Raw genomic sequence first — 17,677 nt, 5'->3', positions numbered from 1 at the left:
ATCCTCGATGCCCAACCCGCGGCCTTAGTGGGGTAACATTTTCACAGTCCCTTTCTTTTATTTTGTGAGGCCAAGAAGTCAAATTCTTTGTTGGCTTTTTGTGGTTTTTGTTGTTGCTTTGTTGCTTTATGAAAAAGAAAGAAAAGCTACGGAGAGTTGTTACTAACACAAGTATCCGACTTACTGCATAAAAACTACAAAGTAAATGTAATCAAATTTGAAGAACTCAGCGCAGTGGTGTAAATGCAGCCAAAAATGTACATATGATGGGCTGGAACTGGAAAGTTTGCAAGAATATCTCGAGAAGTTTGGTGTGATTGATTGTCTGATAAATTAGTTTGTGGTTTCCTCTCTGCTTGAGGCGATGTTTGTTTTAGTTATTATTTTTGATGTGCATCTCAGTGTTTCATAGCTTGGTGGACTACAGTACTAAGACAGAAAGCTTTAAGATAACTAATTTGATTTGCAGAGGTAGGTATTTTTTTATGCTGTATCAATCAGTTCTTGAAATGAGATGTACCGTAATCCGTGAAAGTCATAAAAGAGAGAGTTTTTTTTAGTGCACTGATAAGAAACTTATCTGTGGCTGAGTGGTGGAAACTCTTGATACTTGGTTCTTAGTTATTAGTAGTTGGACCAAAGAAATAACCACAAATATACTGTAACGAGTAAGATGTTGCTCTTTGTTTTGACACTGTTTTGATTATTTTTATTCCATATTTGTTCATTTCAGTTCAATGAAAAAGTATTTCCCCCTTGTTGTCGTTTCAATTTCCTACATTACAGAACTCAGGTTTGTAGATCGGTATCTTTTTTTTTTCCAAAATATTTTTAATTCATTTCCAGCACATGGTTCTGGCATTTTCTCGTCTGTTCTCGATAATCCAGGCTCTCTTGTGCATAACGAGAAACAAAAATCATGAAGGCTTTGCCCTAAAAACATCAAACAATGTCAAAAATCGGACATGGCAAAACATGAAAACGTAACTTGACTTGATACAAGGGGCCCAGTTTGATTCATTTTCCAAAGCCTAAAACATAGTTGACGAAGTGTCTACAATAGATAAAGGCTCGCGGAAGAGCGCACGTACGACTAAATGTGGACAATATTAATAAACACAAGGCTAGATGTTCAAAGGTAAGTGAGGGAGAAGTATCTTCTCTGAGCTTGATTGAATTTTTATCAGTTTTTATCAGTTATTGATTTTTATTTTTATCATTGCAGGAGAACAACTTTCACTTTGTTAGTGTATCACTGACCTGTTGAATGAAGTGTGTAATGTTTTATGCCGAAGAGTCGGGTTAGTGATGCGTAAATACGCAATGACATGCAACAGAAATATCTTTTTGCACATTTGTATCACATCAGACTTTTAAGACAGAGCACTGGGTTCCACAGCGTGTCATCTCAGATGAACGCACATATATGTTTGGCATAATTTTTACGCCGGATGCCCTTCCTGACGCAACCCTTCTCAGGGAGTGGAGGCCCCAGTGGGATACGAACCCAGAAACCCTTGGTTTACCAAACCAGTGCTCTAACCACTGAGCTACGGGGCCTGTCCCAGACTTAATTGTAATTTTTCATTTTGTATGAATTACATTTCTAAAGTTATTTTTAAATGAAGATTTTTTATTATTTAGATTTGTTATTTTTTTATAACATAGTTTCGCTCCAGTGCAGTGCTGGATATTATTAGTCACCACAGTTGGTCACCAAAATCTGTTGTCATAATCAGTTCACAGTGTTTAGACCGGTTTAGAGTTTTTCTCACAGACCGGTTATCAAGGTGTGACATATATATATATGCCAAAATAAATTCACACGATCATCTTGAAAATGAACATTAAATGAAAACTCCAACTTACCAAACCTCATAACTCTTATGCTATTGTTCCCCAATAGTAAAGGGCTTCTAAGCTTTAGTAAGGCGTGCCGTGACCAGAAATGATGGTACTAGCGCGGACATGTTTTTTTTCAGGTTTATTTTACAAGGGCTTGCTTGTATTGCTGGTGCGGCAAACAGTGAAGCGAGGAAATTCGGTGAGGGTGGAAGTGGCTTCTTTTCAAAATAAGACACCCTCAAGAAAAAAACATTTATACATATATTTTTATCATTTACTATTTATTATTTGTGGCCTGGTACAAAATGATCTACAGACCGGTATTGTCCGGGGCTTGGGGGTTGGCGACCCCTGACCGACAGTGCCACTGGGATGCGTCACTGCAAGCATTTGTTTAGAAATTTTAAATTCTAGAATCTTGATAACACTATTTTTGTTGATAATGTCCTTTGCCCTCCATTAAAACTAAACAAAGAGTACATTGTGAAGATAAATACTACCTAATATCAAAAATTATTTGAACTTTCCCTTGTCAGCAGCTGGAGATGCAGTTAAAATGTAACCACTTTTCACATGACACACAAACAGAAGAACTATTATCAAGCAGGGAAAATTTTGGTAGTCTTGAGATGCGGCGGTCTCATTAATGTTGCTCGCTCATAGAATTTGCTGCAAAAAAATCCTTCGTTAATCCGCACATTTTTATGTCGTAAATGAACAATGGTCATTGTAGTTTACTCATGTCTAAATGTATTTTGATTAATTTTGTTTGACAGCAAAACTCCTTAAGGTGGTTCTGTATATCTTCAGTAATCCATCCATCAATTTTCTGAGCTGCTTATCCTCACAAGGGTCATGGGAGTGGTGGAGCCAATCGCAGCTGTCATCGGGGAGGTGGCAGGGTGCATCTTGAACTAGTTGCAGGCCAATTGCAGGGCACATGGAGACAGACAAGTTGCACACACAATCACACATAGAGGGCATTTTAGAATCTCCAAATAATGCATGTTTTTGGGATGTAGGATGCAACGGGGGCATTTGAACCCCGGTCCTCAAAACTATGAAGCCAACGTGCTACAGGTGTGCCACGTGCCGCCATCTTCAGTAATCCAAGAAGGAAAATCATCTCATACCAAGGAATATTAGTTAAGGAAAATATGTAAATGTTAGTGTGAATGGTTGTTTGTTTATGGGTGCCCTGCAATTGGCTGGCAACCAGTTCAGAATGCACCCTGTCTGAAGATTGATGGGATAGACTCCAGCACTCCCGTGAGCCTTGTGAGGATAAGCAGCTCAGAAAATGGATGGATGAATGAAAAAAACTCCGTGACATGGCCATAAATCAAATCTGTTGTTTGATTTTACATTTTATTCCTCCTTCACACATACAAAGTGAAATTATTTTTTTCTTAAATTTTTTTTTTTTTTTTACCTTCAGAGATTAGCTTTATTTCTCCTGATACCAAACATGCTTTGATCCCCCAAGCATTAGCTTTCATAGAAAAACAAATGAGGTTTTGTCACAACATACCGAAACACTGTATGTAACTCCTTATTAACTTAAAGAGCTAATACAGAGGACCCATATTTTATTTGTATATCACAGGGAACGTATCTTATCTTTTTACAAAAAAATATAAAAAATTCTCAACACAGAAATGAAATAAATTAGCGCCAAAATGCAGGTTTTCTTTGGAATCCGAATGTCTTCCATGTCTGTTTCAAACCGAGGAGCGGTTGACAGCCGTGTGACGTCACACCTAGACGACCCCAGTAAAGACAATGGATTCCTACAAAGACAATCATACACGCTGCAAGTGGGATCTTGAGGAGATAGACAGCAGTGATGAATAAGTTTTTATGGAATGCTCTGTGGAAGGGAAAGGAATTGAAGAGGAGGAATTTTCTTACTTGCGAAAAATATCCCATGCATTTGAGGTTGTAATTCAACCATATACATATGTTCGAACCGGAGTTGACAAATGCCACCCAAGAACAGGATTCGGCGAGACCTGACCAAGTTGATGTGGAACTTCGCACCCAAAACATAGGCTGGTAGGTGCCTCAAGAAATATACATACACCTTATTGACGAAATAATCTAATTCAAAAACATCTGATCCTGCTTGCACACAACAGTGAGCCGTTTCTTGTTCTTGTTGTACTAGTGACTGAGTCGGCATAAAACAAAAATTTAAACCTTCGATATCGTTCTGCGTTTAAAGATCACATCTATAGTACGCTCTGAGTTGGACATTACAGTACACGTACATTTTGCCAGTGATTATCGTTATTTAAACTAAATGATCAGTAGTTGTAGCAATAGCCATAAACATAGAAATATGTAATTTGTATTTGTATTTGTATTAAAAGGACATAAGACATAACTTATTTCCAGAAGAGACAGGAACATAGAGTGACCTACAAGAGCGGAATACTACTGCCAAGGTACTCAGAGAGGCAGGCAGGAGAGTAGTTGGGGTGCCTTCTGGTAGGAAAGGGGAGAAAGAGACTTGGTGGTTGAACCCCAAAATGCAGGAAATCATCCAAGGAAAGAGATTAGAGAAGAATGGGGACATGGGGAGGACTGAGGAGAGGTGGAAGGAATACATTGAGATGCAACGTAGAGAAAAGGTAGAGGTGGCGAAGGCTAAAAAAGAGGCATATGATGCCCTGTACACCAGGTTGGATACGAAAGAGGGTGAAAAGAATCTCTACAAGTTGGCCAGACAGAGAGATAGATGGGAAGGATGTTCAGCATGTAAAGGTGATTGAGGATCGTGAGAGAAATATGTTGACTGGTGCCAGTAGTGTGCTAGGTAGATGGGAAGAGTACTTTGAGAAGTTAATGAATGATGAAAATGGGAGAGAAGGTAGAGTAGAAAAGGCAAGCGTGAATGACCGGCAAGTGGGTTTGATTAGTAAGGGAGAAGTTAGAAAGGCACTCAGCAGAATGAAAAATGGAAAGACAGTTGGTCCCGATGACATACAAGTGGATGTATGGAAGCAATTTGATGAGGTGGCTGTGGAGTTTTTGACCAACATATTCAACAGAATAATAGCGGGTGAAAAGATGCCTGAAGAATGGAGGAAAAGTGTGCTAGTCCCCATTTTTAAGAACAAAGGCAATGTTCAGAACTGGGAAAACTACAGAGGAATAAAGATGATGAGCCACACAATGAAGCTATGGGAAAGAGTAGTGGAGGCTAGACTCAGGACAGATGTAAGTTTCTGCGAGCAACAGTTTGGTTTCATGCCTAGAAAGAGTACCACAGATGCATTATTTGCCTTGAGGATGCTCGTGGAAAAGTACAGAGAAGGTCAGAAGGAAATATGTTAGAAGAGCTCAGGACATGAATGAGGGCAGCAGAATAGTGATGAGGTGTGCTGTTGGTGTGTCAGAAGAATTTAAGGTGGAGGTGGCACTGCATCAGGGATCCACGCTGAGCCCCTTCCTGTTTGCGGTTTGCTGACAAATGAGGTTAGACTCGAATCCCCTTGGTCTATTATGTTCATAGATGATATTGTGATCTGCAGTGAAAGCAGGGACCAGGCGGAGGAACAATTAGAAAGATGGAGGCACGCACTGGAAAGGAGAGGAATGACGATTAGCCGAAGTAAAACAGAATATACGTGCATGAATGTGAGGGGTGGAGGAGGAGGAGGAGTGAAGTTTCAGGGAGAAGAGATAGCGAGGGTCAAATACTTGGGGTCAACAATACAGAGCAATGGAGAGTGTGGTAAAGAAGTAAAAAAACAGGTCCAAGTGGGGTGGAACAGCTGGCGGAAGGTGTCTGGTGTTCTATGCGACAGAAGAGTCTCCGCTCAGATGAAGGGTAAAGTTTCTAAAACAGTGGTGAGGCTGGCCATGATGTACAGATTAGAGACAGTGGCACTGAAGAAACAACAGGAAGCAGAACCGGAGGGAGCAGAAATGAAGATCCTGAGGGTCTCGCTTGGAGCTAACAGGTTGGATAGGATTATAAATGAACTCATTAGAGAGACAGCCAAAGTTGGATGTTTTGGAGACAAGGTTAGAGAGCGCAGACTTAGATGGATTGGACATGTTCAGAGGCTAGAGAGTGAGTATATTGGCAGAAGAGTGCTGAGGATGGAGCTGCCAGGCAAAAGAGCGAGAGGAAGACCAAAGAAAAGGTTGATGGATGTTGTGAGGAAGGACATGAGGACAGTGGGTGTTTGAGAAGAAGATGCACGAGATAGGCTTAGATGGAAAAAGATGACATGCTGTGACGACCCCTAACGGGACAAGCTTAAAGGAAAAGAAGAAGATTAGAAGGACATAAGGGGCAAGTTATAAATTTAACATTGTCCATTCCTTAATTGTTGTTAAGGTAGCTTTGCATATATTTAAGTATGTCATGTTTTCACTCTTTAGTCAGAAGATAATGAATGAATAAACGATAGGGCTTTACGCCACAGCGGCATTATTTCAGCCTTATCTTGGCGAGCAAAAGATAGTAATGAAATCCAACTTTGCACCTTAAAGAAACCAAATAACATTATTTTAACTGATTATATTTTTTACCCAGGTGTAAATGTGGAAATTGCCGGCCAATTTCTTCCCAGAGAGAATGCCACTGCTGTAAGGAAATTACAGAAACCGCCCAGAAGTTGGATGGAACCGCCTTGGCTTGCATTGTTAACCATGAAGGCTTTCACCCAGTCTGCCTAAACCCATTTGTATTGGAGACAGCCTGGCATGTCTTTCAATACCATTATGGCAGAAACGTCTTCACACGAGAGAGACATGAAAGAAATCGCCATGTTGCCTCAGACAGTTGGTGAGGTGGTGTTGGGGGCCTCTCGGCAAGAGCAACAGGGTTGTTATACCACCACGTACCGTGCAGAGAATCCGAGCAGAATTTCCACCCCCAGGACTTGAAGGTTATGCTGTGTTCACAGGATTCATGCCCAGCTGATGAACATTACCCTTTTCTTTGCATGAAAACTAAAGTGTGGGTGTTGATCCTTGACTAATAATTGATGGACATTGCTCTAATTACGTGAACGTTTCGACTCTAAAATATCTTTTGTTGTTCTGGTTCAAAATTGTACCTTTCAAGTTGACTCTAACTAGAGTAAGCAAAATGGTTCAAGAATTTGTGATATCATCTGTAAGTACCACAGCGCTGAAAAAGTTTTTAATCCAAGTTATTTTTTTGCAAACCACTGAAGGTGAAACCATCAATCAATAAACATTTGTATATGCACATGCTAAATATGATATTGTTTTATTCCTTACAATGTCATTAGGAGCTGGAGAGTTAAAATCCAGAGTATGCCACCTCACCTTGCTTTCACCATGTAGGTCAGATATACAGAGGTTGACACAAGTTCCATCCATCCATCCATCCATCCATCCATCCATCCATCCTCCATCCATTTTCTTCACCGCTTATCCTCACAAGGGTCGCGGGGAGTGCTGGAGTTTAACCCAGCTGTCAACGGGCAGGAGGCAGGGTACACCCTGAACTGGTTGCCAGCCAATCTTAGGGCACGTGGAGACAAACAGCTGCACTCACAATCACACCTAGGGGCAATTTAGAGTGTCCAATTAATGTTGCATATTTTTGGGATGTGGGAGGAAACCGGAGTGCCCGGAGAAAACCCACACAGGCACGGGGAGAACATCCAAACTCCACTGAGGTAGGTCTGGGATTGAACCCGGGACCTCAGAACTGTGAAGCCAACGCTTTCCAGCTGAGTCACCATGCCGCCAAGACCAGACTAATGCATTAATTTTTTGCATCATGCAACATGACTGTTTAATCAGCATGTGTCAGAAGTTCGTAACATAAAACTTCTGCCACTGAAAATCCATCAGGCTAGAATTTAGTTTCAGTTTAACAAACTGGACACAGTGTTTAAATTGAAGTATTATTATTATTTTTTTAATTTTCACAACATATCATTTCAACAGCTTTGATTTGAAAATCTTGAAAAATGATCCTGAATAGCCAAGTGTTTGCTTGGTTTTGTGTACTGGCTGCTGAGAGGGGGTGGTGCTTGGGTGTCAACAGAGGAAGTTTTTACGCCTGCATCCACATAGAGGGTCCGGCGCTCTTCTAACAGGTGTTCCGCATGCCCTGAAACATGGAAATTACATTACTTCAGTCACTCACACTTGAAAAAAAATATACTGTTGTGGTCAGTCATGCCCGCAGATATAAAGTTACTGGTGTGGTCCACCAGTCATCCCCGCAGATAAAGTTGCGGGTCTGATTAAGGATGGAATCTCAAGACCTTAAAATAACTTAGTTTCTATACCCAAGTATGTAGTTGTTACGTAATACCATAATCAGAATTTATTGACATTGCACTGAGACAGACATTTTTAAAGCGGTCAATAGACATTCAATTTCAAAACTAAGTGTACTAAGTATAATCAAAACATTTTATTTCATTATGATGTATTGTTATAATCTAGTGTAATTTATGGCGGCATTTATTGTCAATCCATTGATGAAAGCTAGCTGTACTGTTCTCTTCATGTGTTTTACTTCCAAAGTACTAACATGAATAAACAGCCAGCCAAACTCCTTTTCAAGAGCCAGGAAGTGAGCGTGCTTGCCCCTTTATTGACTTCTTAACAGGTCAAGTCAGGTGACACAATGAAAATGGAGTGAAACTAGAAAAAGAAATTCAAAACATACTAAATAGACTGCAATGTCAAATCAGTATGGAGTATAAACATCTTCCATTAGTATATGAATTAAACATTCACATTCAGTAAGTTTTATGCACAAACAGCAACAGCATTCTAGTGAAGTGAGTAGCAGATACACATACTGCTGCTAGCTATCTCAAGAGAATGAACACAACATGTAAAGTTACTAAATCAGTGCAGCTCACAAATATGCACGAAGATACTGCTAAAGTTACTAACAATACTTCTAAAACATGTAAAGAACATAAACTACTCACAGCCATTGCTTTCTGACGGATTCATGCACAGGAATAAGCTGATTTCAACGTGCTACATCTTTCAACTGTTGACATGCTTTTTACCGTTTTTCGCTCTGCTCAGCGCTTCCTACTTCCTGTATTCTACAGTTTCAAATTAAAAGCTCAGCAATGCACTCTCAAAATTAACAACAAAAACAGATCTTTTCTAATAAAATCGATCTTCTTAACATATTAAACACTTGGGGCAGAACACTAGCAGTAGATGATCAATATTTTCCTCAAGTATGTAGAGGGGAAAAGTTTTCAACTTCAAGATAACGCGGTACCACAGGGGAAAATGACCATTCGCATTTAGATGTATGGCCAGACCAGTCTAATGTTAGAACTTGGAGCAAGTTAAAGGAAATCACAATCTCATATTTATTATAGTTACATACCGAAAGGAAAAGAAGAACAAGATACTGAAACATTACCTCTGTTTTTAGTGTAACTGAATTTCCTTTGACAATGGTCATGATGTTGATGACTTTCGATGTAAATGCGCTTCCAGTACGTGAAGCAGCTCGGAACGTGTGCTTTTGGCATTGGTTAACTTGCATTTCCTGTTTCTGGGTGAATACTGATTGTTTAGGAGCAGGCCTCTTTTGTTACCAACGTTTATGAAATGAGTAAATTAATGTCAAGACCAACGTTCCCTCTTAATGTTTTACTTGTCTGAGCGAACACACTAAGCCCATGAGCGCCCCCTTTGACCACTGTGAGTGACATCAGACGTATGCACTATGGTCACATCAGTCTCATCCATTGAAGTTACATGGCTCATTCAAAGATTTGGATTACAGCATTTTCATTCCCATCAGAACATTTCTAATAACAATCTTGTTTTTGCAAACTTAGAATGAAAATGTCAACAAACAAAAAAATACATTGCTAACTAAACCAAGCCAACTATGAACTATAAATTTGAAAGGTCGCTTGGAACTTTGTCTCATTTTTTCTTTTAACCCACAATGATATCACTGTCTGTTTTTCTTGGTGTAAAACTGAATAATTGCTTGCAGAATATCTTTAGCAATGCATGTTGAAAACTGAATGATGCTCCATAACAGTTTTAAGGTTAATGTTATGTTGCTTCCTATATTTAAAATGCAGAATTACCTTTTTTGTGCACTGAATTGTCTGTGCTTTCATCCTCGATCAGGCTGTACCAAGGTGGAATTTTAACATTATACACCATCTTCTCCTGTACTTTCTACTTTGGCTTCAGACCATACTTTTTTTTTTTACCCAAAAAAGAGAAAATCTCATCTAGTTTCACCACTCTTTCTTCTATTATTCACATACCCTGACATTCATTAAAGCAACAGCACAAAGATAAAAGCAAAAGAGAAAATGAGTCAGGCTGCTGTTCACTGCGCTGGATTGGTTTTCATGTGTGCTGAGAATGTCTCTGTATTTCTACTTGTAACAAATTTTATGCGCGTGATTTTTCGTGCTCGACTGTGCAGATTTGCGAGTGCAATGGCGCGCGGGTCCCCGTCAAATCACAGTGACTGATTACTTCATACATATGCAGATACTGCCGTCCCGTTTTACTCCTTCATCCTATCTGTACATATTTTTTAACATGGATTTGGAAACCATACCACACCAACAATCATATGAGGCATTGAAATTAATACATATATATCTGTATCGGTATTGTACTTACATTTAAAACGAGGTAGATACTTGTCAATACTAATCAATTGAACATGTATGTACTTACTTGCTACCGAAGCCAAGTGAACGCTGTATCAGGTTTTCAAAGCAGTCCTCCGTGAAATGCTTGGAACATACAGTATTACTGTCGACTTTGATTTGTAAGTCCAATACGCCCGTTTTGTCTACACAAACCTGGTCCATGATTTGCCTATCTGTTAATCTTTCGGCCATTCATGTAAGCTGACTGCGTCGGCGTTTGACTCAGAACAGCCGCATACAACACACTTCCTCATTACCGTTGCTAGCTTTTTCACTCTCTGGCTAAATGTTGTCGTGACTTGATATCACATTCCAGAGAGTACTGGAACTTGCCGAGTTTAAGTGACATTTCGAACAAAATCTTGAGACTGACTTTGACGCTAATTTATTTCATTTCTGTTGTGTTGAGAATTTTTAAAATATTTTTTAAAGAAATTTTAGCTACATTTGTATGATAGACAAATCAAATACATTTCCTCTGGATTAGACCTTTTAAGATTTGGAATTTTCAACAATGAACTGTAAAGCGTCAATGTCTCAGCTTGTGCATGTGTGTGTATCAAAGCGGTGAACCTATACTACCTAAAGCTCTCACACACTTTTCTCATATGTAGGCAGGGTAACGTGACCTTAGCAAAATATTTGCGACTTGGAAGTACATACCTCGGGTCAAAAGTTTCAGATCTATTGCTAAATAACTGCTTCATATGTATCACAGGACACATTTTTGGTCATGTTCAGTTTGAGTCAATTGATTCCATGCCTTGTGCTTGCTCCTTTCTTGTGATGTGGCAAACAATGTCAATCTGATTCCATCAATATTTTGCATTTCTTAGGACCAATTAACTTTGCAAGTCACTTTTTGGAAAAGGAGTTGCTACTGGGGTAGGAAAATCCACTAAACATAGCAAAGTTGGCAACATTGACTGTATTTTTGTCAACTATCACTGTGTTTGCTAGTGGCGGGCAGTCCATTTTGGACGTGGGCCTTCGCTCAGCAGTCAATACCGTGTGTTCGCACACGCGTGCACAGGTTGACAATTGAGAAAATGAGTTCCCTCAGCACCAAAAGCACCTGTTTGATGAACGTCCTAGAATGAAAAAAAAAAAACCATCTAAAATTGTGACTGGTGACCAAAATATTTAATTTCTTACATCACAACATGTAACTCTGTCATGAGCCTGCCGGGTTAATTAATAATGACGTAATTTTAAAAAAATTCATAAAACGAAAGCAGACACCACCATTAGCAGCAGTGTCTGGTAGACTTGTGACACTACTGTTGGAATCCTTTTCAGAGGTAGTTAATGAGGCGAAAACGAATATGAACACTTTCAGCCTGACATCGTCGCAATTGCAACTGATCCATGTTTTATGAACCAGACTCACACAAGTCAATTGTGATGTTTTAGCTAGAAAAACTACTCCTGTAGTTCTTACGCCAAATCTTTACACTACAATATAGCAGATCACAATCATGAGTTGGGTAATAACATGACAAAAATGTAAAAACTTGAAATAACAGACATTGTACTCACCAGAGAGGCATTTTATTTATTGATAAACTCCATCCTCTTTTGCCAGCTGGTTTGGGTGCCTTACCTAGTTGTTAAATGGGCGATCCCATCCTTTACTGGGTTGAAACATGACACCGCGCTACAATCATTGTACAACTTGCTATTACAATGTCCGGTTTGTCTTAAAAACACCTTTTTCATGTTCGTTATCTTGCACAACCGCCAGGTTCATGTAACCTTATGTAAGAAAAACTCCGCTCGAATAGTTCTAAACCAGGGGTTCTCAATGTGTCGCCGAGGCAGTTTTGGTCGATCGCGTGACAGTGTGCTCCCCCCAAAAAATGATATCAACCTATCGTCGGTCTCGTTGCTTGACTCAGATGTGGCAAACACATCGATCGCACGCACATAAAGGCGTTCTCGCTAGCCGGCTTCCTACCTTTGGTCTCTCTTTTGCTTTCTCCATGGCAGTCGCGGCGATAGGCGCGTGTGCCCTTCTCCTCCCACCCGTCGGTAGATTGCAAGAGGCTCGCTGCTTGAAAAGTACGTTTTAGAGTAAAAAAGTCTGAGCACCTCTAAACTATTCAGATGATGGAAAAGTTTTATCCTCCCTGGAGGCCAGCTAGCTACCTCTATTATACCTTAAATCTGATTGGTCTGGAAAACGATCGGGCATTTCTTTAGGGTGTATTTGACATCGGCTAGCAATCTTGAGTCTAAGGCCCTGGAAGCTTACATTCATATGGCAACACAGAAAAGCTCAAATCGGATGGACCAAAAACATTAACAGTTACAGTACATGCCTAGAGGCTACTCAGCCAAGAAAGATGCAATGTAATAATACAAGAGACTATCCGTCCATCCATCCATCCATCCATCCATCCATCCATCCATCCATCCATCAATCGATCCATCCATTTTCTTACCTGCTTCTCCTCACGAGGGTCACAGGAGTGCTGGGGCCTATCCTAGCTGTCAACGGGCAGGAGGCAGGGTACACCCGGAACTGGTTGCACATCGAGACAAACAGCCACAGTCACAACCACACCTAGGGGCAATTTAGAGTGTCCAATTAATGTTGCATGTTTTGGGGATGTAGGAGGAAAGCCTGTCACAAACCAACGGTACAGGGGCAGACCCAAATGCAGGACTCCAAGGTGAGGACATAATGTTCAATGGGTTTTATTATAAACTAAAGTTGTGCACGACAACACAGTCCAAGAAGGCAGGATCCAAAAAACAAGAAACAATGACCGTGGTCTAATCACAGTGCCTCATGAGAAACAACTGTGACCGGCGCCAGGTGTAATAGATAAAACCACTCAGAGCGGTGGCCATGCCATGTCTTTCTTGGCCGTGGTCCAGGCTTGAACATGACAGGGTAGCGGCCGAGGATGTGTCTCCGCTGCGGCGTGGTCGTCAGACGGCTGGGAATCGGTTTCCACTGAGGCTCGGTCGTGAAGCGGCCGTGGATCGGTCGGCGTCGAGGCTAGGTCGGGAGGTGGCCGGGGATCACTAGCCCTTGAAGCGTGGTCATCAGGTGACCAGCAATTAATCCCCATCAAAGCAGGAGAGGGAGGCGGCCAACATCGAGACAGGGGCGTGAGGAGGTTGCGTGCCGGTCGCCGTCGAGACGCGGATCAGCAGCGGCTTGTTCTTCGTCTTGACAGGAGTGGAAGGCCAGCCAGTCGGCACCTTGACAGGACGTGGGTGTAGCGCGGCACCGGGTCAGTTGCCACCGCAACGTGGGCCTCACTTGGTAGCGGATTGGTGGCTACCGTGGCGTTGCCATGGTTCTCCGGGCAACTGCGATGTGGATGTGGAGTGGCGGGTCAGTTGCCACCGTGACGTGGGCTTGGTTCGGTCGCGAGTCGGTTGCTACCGTGACATAGATGTGGCGCGGCAGCGGGTCAGTTGCTACTGCGGCTTGAGCTTGGTCCACCAGGAAATCTGTCGCCACAGCGACCTGACCTTGGGTCAGAAGCGAGTCTGGCTAACGCGACGTGGGCTTGGCTCGGCAGCGGGTCGGTACCACCGTGACGTGAGTGTGGTTTACCAGGAAGTCAGTTGCAAATGCGATGTGGGCTTGGCTCGGTGGTGGGTCAGTTGCTACCGCGACGTGGACGTGGCTCGGCAGCAGGTCGCTCGTCACCACTGCACGGGCTCGAAACAGCTGTGGCCATCCTGGAACGAGAATGTCCAATTGCTGCTGAATCCTGTCCGTAAAATCCGCAATTTCAAAGATCGACGACTTGCAGCCCGCCGGCGACTGAGCTGGCATAGCGTCGGGGGAAGTCGGCTGAGGCTCGATTGCCTGCGACATGTGGATGTACGATGGCTGCGTCCCGGCCATCCCTGAAGTGGAAGTGGGATGTCCCTGTGCCTTGGTTGTCGGCGCGGAGTGGGAGATAGTCTGCAATGTCTTGACTGTCTTGGTCGCCGTGCCACGAGAGGCGCCAGGTGGCACCCTACTTGGGGTCTCCTCTGGCCGCCACACGGAGGGCCCGAATAGATGGCCAAACGGGTTCTGTAAAAAGGATTAGAGGAAGCGGATTTGGACTCACCAGGCAAAGGCGCACAGGAGGGGGAAGCATGGGACCATGCAACAAACTCCTCGAGACCCATCACCGGGAGGGAAATTTCAAAAAAGTGTAACCGTGCAGATAGGACTGAAAACGGTATCAACATGTCTAACCGAACACATACAAAAAGTGGACATTCCCGGCAAAGTGCTGTGCACTCTGTGTTCCGATAGGAGCAAAAAATATCCAGGAGGAAACTCAAAGATGACATATGATGTAAAACAGGAAAAAATAAGAAATGTTTTTATTCCGGAAGCTGTATGTTTGGCCAATTTCATAAGGTGTTTGGTGGGGCGTAACCGTGGCTCATCTGGTAAAGCGTTGGCCTCACACTTCTGAGATCCTGGGTTCAATCCCGGACCCGCCTGCGTGGGTTTCCTCCGGGCACTCCGGTTTCCTCCCACATTCCAAAAACATGCAACATTTAATTGGACACTCTAAATTGCCCCTAGTTGTGATTGTGAGTGCAGCTGTTTGTCTCATTATGCCCTGTGATTGGCTGGCAACCAGTTCAGGGTGTACCCCACCCCTACCCGAAGGAAGCTGTGATAGGCTCCAGCACTCCCGTGAATCTTGTGAGGATAAGGGGCAAATGGATGGATGCATAGATGATTTGTAAATCATTGTATTCTGGTTTTATTAATCACAAAGTCCCAACTTCATTTGATTTGTTCGTCAAAATAAGTGCACACTCATAAAGACGGAAAACATGGAATAAACATGATAGCAGTTTAAAAAAAATCTGCTGCACTTAAACGTTCCTAAGGGTAGAGTGGGCTCAGTAATCCTTAAATGGAAGCTATTTGCAGTCACTCACATTTGAAAAATGTATGGGTGTGGTCAGTCATGCCCGCAGATATAAAGTTACGGCTGTGGTCCACCAGTCATGCCCACAGATATAAAGTTGCAGGTGTGTGTTCTGTTTGTAATTATGAGTGTATCCCTTCGAGAGCGGAGGGGGGTGTTGTCAGGTAACATTGGAAGTAAAAATATGTGTGCTTCCGTGTTTAAAAAAAAAAAAAAAAGGAATTATGTTTATGTCAGACTGTGGTTGACTGCGCTGGATCGATTTTCATGTGCGCTGAGATTGTGCGACAAGTGCGTAATTGCACAGTGGCGCAGCTTAGAGGGAACATTGGCCAAGGCTACCTTACTCTCTGATTGGTTGCCTCCAGACATCTTTACTTTTGAGAGCACCAGCTTTGTTTTTTTGACAGGACTGTGTATGGAGATCTTCACTTATAGTGTAGATCATCTTGGAAATGTGAATGATTGGCAGAAAATTGCCTTGTACTCCGGAACACGTGGATGATTTTAATTCATATTTCACATTTATTGAGGCACCATTTTCCCAATATAACATCTCAAACAGTAGAAAAAAATGGTTTTGTAAAATGTGGGAGTTTTGAATCAAACAGCTGCAGCATGAGTGTAACAGGTGAAACATTGAACATTTTTTCATTTTTAAATTGCTGTGTGAATCCTTAATTATACAAAGTAGATTGGTATAACATTAACAGGCTCGTCGCCATTTAATTGAGTTTCAAATGAGTCCCGGCCCGGCTCAGTTTCTTTGAACTGTCGTCTCTCTTCTCTCCAGTAGCAACATGGCAATACAAATAAGGGTCTGTGCTTTGGCAACTTATCGGAGGAGACAGTCTATTTGTAGAGTTTGTGGCTAGGTTAATCCCTAATGATACAGGCTCTCTGCTCTGCTCTCTTACCTGTTCTCGTCTTCTCTGCCTGTGTGTGCATGCTTTGCATTCACACTGGGGTGAGAGTCTGGACCAACATCATTATTCAATTTAATTACAATTCAAAGGGCTACAATTCAATACCTATGGAGTGATATTCAATCAATGTATGAGTATATTTTTTCAATTGATTTGTTGTCCTTCTTTACTGCTTTTATTGCCTTTCTGCTGGTTTTTAGCTTTTATTTTAGTCTTTAAATCAACACTCAAATCAACACTCATGCACATGAGAAGATTTAAGTTGTGTTTGTGAAACTGAGTAGTGTATCAGAAAGCCTTTGAGTGGTACGTTGGAGAGCAAGTCCTGAATAATGTCCTAAACGGCCCCCCATAGTATTTTGAGGGATCTGGGACATATAATGTTGGGGAAAAAATAAATATGAACGATTTCAACTTTGTTCAGAATGTTGAACAATGAACTTAAATAGTTCGTTATTGTAATGGTAAACTGAACTTTGAACTTGTTTGTATAGAAAATGAACTTTCCACACACTGATTCTGCACTATTTCACATCACAATATATTCACTACGTTTAAAAAAAAATCGCAATTTCATGTTTTTCTAATATCGTTTGGCCTCAATATTAATCTTATTCAAGGCTCTAGAGCAGGGGTGCTCAATGCGTCGATCAAGACAGTCTTGGTCGATCACGGGACAGCGTGCCCCATAAAACAAACAAAAACAAAAGACGTCAGCCAATGTTCCCTCTAAACTTTGCGTGTGTGCAATTGTACACCGCTAATGAAGTCTCTTTGCTGATATTCTGTGTTGTGCGCAAAAAAAATAATTCAATGCAAATTGAAATGATAATGTACAGCTACTCAGTTTGTGCCATTTTGCAATGTGATTCAATGAGTGGGAGATGACTGGTTGTTACATCCAATGGCACAATTCACATACGTAGTGTAAAAAAGAAGAAGCCACTGGTTTCTTTTAGGCAGCACACGGAACTTTCTCTAACAACGACCCCTGCTCCGCCACACTCTCTTTTTCCCCACTCTTAAAGACATACACTCATAATTGCAAATGTTACAGTTTTACCCATCCCATCAATGTGTTTTATAATGACACCATCCACAGTCTGGGAATCGTAGAGTAAAGATGAGCTAGACATGCTGCTTATGTTTACTTTCAATATTAATGGAGAAAGTTAAAAAAAATGCTGTTCTTTTAAGATGCAATGACTGTCAGAGTATGTGAATAATCAAAGAAAAAGTGGTTAAACTGGACGAGATTTTCGGTTTTCCGAGTGGGAAAGGTCTGGGCTCAAGCCAAAGTAGAAAGTGCAGGATGAGATGGTGTGCAATT

The 17,677-nt window shown here is 41.7% G+C and overlaps 1 protein-coding gene and 1 long non-coding RNA gene across 3 annotated transcripts in view; one reads left to right on the top strand and one right to left on the bottom strand.

Annotated features, from left to right (window-relative positions):
• LOC133498489 (E3 SUMO-protein ligase PIAS1-like) overlaps nt 1-17,677 on the top strand; it is a 114,164-nt gene that overhangs the window by 6,221 nt on the left and 90,266 nt on the right. The window lies entirely within an intron of this gene.
• LOC133497475 (uncharacterized) lies at nt 7,735-10,785 on the bottom strand. The gene is made up of 2 exons (XR_009794047.1): nt 10,540-10,785; nt 7,735-7,951 (listed from the first exon to the last, which is right to left on the bottom strand). It is a non-coding gene; the product is annotated as an uncharacterized LOC133497475 (long non-coding RNA).

The sequence above is a fragment of the Syngnathoides biaculeatus genome, chromosome 3 (genome assembly GCF_019802595.1).
Source record: "Syngnathoides biaculeatus isolate LvHL_M chromosome 3, ASM1980259v1, whole genome shotgun sequence".
NCBI lineage: Eukaryota > Metazoa > Chordata > Actinopteri > Syngnathiformes > Syngnathidae > Syngnathoides > Syngnathoides biaculeatus.
Note: the sequence above shows the minus strand (reverse complement) of the source record. Positions and strands in the feature narration are given on the sequence as shown.